Below are 4,858 nucleotides of genomic sequence, written 5' to 3'. Positions count from 1 at the left end.
TGAGAATATGTGAGACAGACAGACATACAGTGGCGTGGTATGCTTACAGTAAAAGGTGGTGGCAAAATCAGAAGAAAATGGCTAAAAACATGCTATATTAGTAAATACAAAAGAAAGAAAAACATTTATAGAAAACACTTACTCAAATAAGTAAGAGGCGGCATATACCATTTCTCTGTAGATCTCTTTGGTTTTTTTTTTTTGTGGGTTTTTTGTTTTTTTTTTTTTATTGTTTTAGTTTGGTTTGTTTTGTGTGGGGTTTTTTAATGCTGTAATCTATTTTTAAAAGATGGATGCGGTGCCAGGCACCAAATCAACCAGTATAGCCACGCCCCTGCAGACATACAACCAAATACACTCATACAATTACAAACACACATGCACAAAAAAGCTTATAAAAAAACACAAATGATAAAAAAGCGCTTTACAAGGGGTCTCCAGCTCACAGCAACACGTAACATGCAAGATGAGACATGATGCCCTGTAAGGCAATATGACAAATTTTTTTTGGACAGGCAGGTCTAGGTACACATTTTACACCTAAGTGCGGTTAGAGAATCTGAGTAAAGAGGCGTTTATAAAGACTCAACTTTGCGCCTTCCAGGGCAGGACTAGAAACGGGGACCTACTTGTCCGAACCGAAGGCGAGGGTAATACCAGAAAAGCACAAAGCCACACACACACACATACACTCACAAAGACACACACACACACATACACACACACAAATACATACACATTTCTCAATCCAGTGTTTCGGGCCGATAGTTTGTTTGGATCCTTATTGGGGTGGGGGGGGGGGGGGGTTTAAAAAAAAATAATTCTTTTTTACTATGGCAGGTTTGTAGTCGTAATCCCTCGATATAAGAAGTATCGACTCTCCGATGAGTTGTATTCGAAACAGATTTATAGAGCAGTAAAGTTAGGTGCCCAAAACGTAAACAAAGATCGAGAAGCACGTGGCAAACCACATGTTCCTGTCTTGACAGCTCACGTTCCAATGTAAATAATAGAAAAAAATAACCTTTAAAATTTGGCTGTTAGGTGGCAATAGAAACACATATTCATAAATACTCGATCATGCATCAAATAATGTCTAGATATGGATATTTTATGGAACAAAAGGTAAAATTTTCTAAAATTTATCAAAAGTTACAGTCTATCTATTTTTAGACCAGAGCAAATTATTGCGCTGGTGTGAACAAAACGAGAATTATTCGGAGCCTGATTTTCATAATAATTTAGCCTTATATTATTATTTCTGCAACTGTTAGATTTTATGTAAACATATTTCAATACTGAAAGTGTATTGCCTACAACTCAAACTACAAAATTGGGAGACCTATATTGTGCGTAAATTGTTCCGGTCCCTAACGGAAATCACTAGCAACTTGTTATTGTTTACGTTAGGGGCACCTAACTTTACTGCTCTATACGTGTGTCCAACCGCCTCAAAACATTATGTTGTTGGGGTAAATAGGCTTCCTAAGTCGTGACGTAATCCTGCGCAGCAACGCATGGCAACAAACCGGCTGGCTCTAAACAGTCGAGAAAAATGGCTGACACGAACTCTATTTCCATCACCGCCCTTATGAAATACTTCTCCAATGAGCATAAAAGTGTCTCGCGAGGTGAAAATCATCATCAGTCAGGTCCTGTTTTGACTTTCACTTACTCAGATGGCTTGATGTTCGGCAAAGTTCAAGCCAGCATGAAGAATAAAGAGTATTCTGTGAAGGTAAGTCATTTCGTCTTCTCATTCTCACTCTCAAAATCTCACATCTCCGTAAAACTACTGTTGGACAATAATCAGTTTACTTTGAGTTTAGGCAGATTTAGTATATCCAATGGAAAGATTTAACTGTTTACGTTCGATTTTAGTTAGGGAGAGAGAGAGGGAGTCATTGAATTATTGTGTTTTTATCTTATGGACCACGGACTTTGAGTCTTTGAGGTCTTAGTCTTGCTTCGCTAATTTTCGTTGCTATTGACTATAGTCTACTACATACTATTTAGTATCGTGTTGTAACCTTTATTATAATACTCATATGAGCATCACAATCACCAATCACGCTAGACATTTTATCATACTTCATGTGGGGCAGCGTGGATCAGCGGTACGGTTTTTGCTTCGTACCCGAAGGTACCGAGTTCGTTCACCCGCCGCTGCGCTGTGTGGCCTTGAGCAAGTCACCTCGCCCTAGCTCAATTTGCGGCGCTGCACCGTGGTTATTCCAGTCTTCCCTGGGAATAGACCCTAGAGATAAATTTCCTCTATGGGATGAATAAAGGATTTATTTAGACCAGTGTTAGTCACGGTAAACTAAACTTCCTATTGGGTTAAGGTGTAAAGTAAATGTTGCTGCTTGAAACTCGAAGAAATCAATAACATTGTGAAATTGAATGTGAACTTCAATTTAATATACGAAAACAGATAAAATGGACGTTTCGGGTTTCCCCTTATCAACAAAGCAAGATGAATGAAAAATCACTTAATTTGTTTTTTTAATTGAGTTTTTATACAGCGTAATATCCACTAAATGTGCTCAAAGTGCTTTACAAGGGGTCCCTGGCCAACAGCAACATTTAACATGTAAGACGGGACATGATGCCTGTTGGGCGATATTACAATTTTTTCGGACAGAGACAACGCCAGGTACTCATTTGACACCTGAGTACGGTGAGAGATTGTGAGTAAAGAGCCTTCTCCAAGGACTCAACTATGTGCCGAGCGAGGCCCAAACCCAGGACCTTCTGATCTGAAAGCGAGTGTCATACCACAAGACCACAACAGACGTTTTATTAGTTTGTTTGTTTTTTGCCTATTGAGCATGGTCGCAGCTCTAAATTTGAATCTTTTATTCTTTTACTTCCACAGATCTATCTTGATGATGCCTTGGGTTAATTCAGTCCAAAACTAATTTGTGTGGTTTTATTTAACAATGTTAATGACATTGAACATACATTGATACAACAATGCCATAATTTGTCATGTTTATCATGTAAAATCATGTATGGACCTACAAAACCATTATTTTGAATGGTGATTTGATGATGATGAACAAAATATGTGTGTTGTACAAAATAAATGGCAAAGCTAACAAAATGCAATCTCCTTAATAAGAGGAGACTGGGGATTAACAAGTGCTGCAACAAATTGAAAAATAATATCAGATGTTTCTCTTAACATGGTTGGAATATATGAGAGGATGTTAACATTTTTCAGTCTTTCATTAGCCCTCTCAACATGAATTCTACATGAAGCAATTTCTTTTGTTAATAAAATCTCATTTTCAGTAAATTTATTATGTAAAAAGGGAGGGATATTTACAGTTACTCCTTGAGGTAAAATATCTTGAATCAGGATGGGGTTTTACCTTTATTACCTTTATCTGCTAAAATTAATTCTCCAGGGCTTAAAATTAAAAGTTTTAGTAATCCACAATTTTGTACAATGACCTTATCCGAGACAGACCCTGGATCATGTTTAGAAATAAAATTTATCACACCATTTGGACTTAGACCAACAAGAGCTTTAACAGAATTCATGGACCTATAAGAAGAATAAGTTAACCGTTGTTTATCCATTTCTTTAGGAATAGCAATTTGGTCATCTGTACAATCAATGATCATTCTGCAATTTGGAAATCTTAAAAATGATGATGGAGCTGATAGTTTATTTTTATGTCTAGAAGGGCATGTAACCTTCATAACATTTTCAAAGAGAAGCGTATGGCTTATGTAAAACATGAATAAAAGTTTGTATAATATTTGTTATAGTACTTTCACTAACGCTAAACAATTGTGAAATATGAAGGTTAGCGTAGTTCTGTCTAAGTTTCATAAGTGTAATAATGAAAATTTGGTCTTTTAATGCAACTGTCTCTTCCTGAACTTCCCATCTACTATAATAAATAATGTTACCTCTAAAGCACTCAACATATTGAACAATAATATTAAATATTTTAAAAGAATGTACACCTGTCTCCATTCGAAGAACTTTTTCTGTAAGGCTTGAAACAGTGTAAGTGCGTTGAATCTAACTTAGTTGGGTTTTTTAAAGCTAGCTATTTCCTTATTTTTGTCTGTAATTTTTTGTTCTTGAATTAAATTTGTTGTTCTATTTAAAATATCCTCACTTGTTCTACAATCTGTTTTTTTTTAAAAGATGGAATCCTGTGATGATGGTGACGAGAGTTGAGATGATGATGAGGGAGAAGATAATGAGGATGATGATGAGGAGGAAAATAATGATGATGAGGAATCTGGTTTTTTTAAAGGTGGGACTTTGTGATGATGATGAAGAGAGTTGAGCTGATGATGATGATGATGATGATGATGATGATGATGATGATGATGATGATGATGATGATGATGATGATGATGGTGATGATGATGATGATGATGATGGTGGTGGTGGTGGTGGTGGTGGTGGTGGTGGTAGTGGTGGTGGTGGTGGTGGTGGACTTCTTGATGTTGGTGCCAATTGAGATGGGGTGGGAATTCCTTGTGTCACTTTTCTTTTCTTTCTTTCTGGCTCTGATGGAAACAATTTATTTTTATTTCTGTCAAACAATTCAGGGAGGTTGGCTTTGTCACCATCTCTGAAGTGACAAGAACACACTCTTGATGATGATGTTGGATCTTTTGTCCTTTCACCTGAAATGAAAAGATTAAAAAAAAAAAATAATTCTGTTGGGCATATTGGGTATATTATTTAATTTGATAAGTACTTTGTTTTAGACTATCTTGTTTGACACCAGCTCAATGCATGATAAATCAAAGGTGTGCAAGAGACTAGGTTACTGGTGGGTCTCTCGCCTGTCTTTTATGAAATCGCACATTCAGCAAAATGTCG

General features: G+C 36.6%; 1 long non-coding RNA gene across 1 annotated transcript; it reads left to right on the top strand.

The window, feature by feature from the left end:
* The first annotated feature begins 1,561 nt into the window (after window positions 1-1,561).
* LOC144970593 (uncharacterized) lies at window positions 1,562-4,134 on the top strand. The gene is made up of 2 exons (XR_013644995.1): window positions 1,562-1,738; window positions 2,879-4,134. It is a non-coding gene; the product is annotated as an uncharacterized LOC144970593 (long non-coding RNA).
* Window positions 4,135-4,858: the final 724 nt, after the last annotated feature.

Source organism: Berghia stephanieae, chromosome 4, assembly GCF_034508935.2.
Source record: "Berghia stephanieae isolate SIO BIC M18660-M18661 chromosome 4, UCSD_Bste_1.3, whole genome shotgun sequence".
Taxonomy (NCBI): domain Eukaryota; kingdom Metazoa; phylum Mollusca; class Gastropoda; order Nudibranchia; family Aeolidiidae; genus Berghia; species Berghia stephanieae.
Note: the sequence above shows the minus strand (reverse complement) of the source record. Positions and strands in the feature narration are given on the sequence as shown.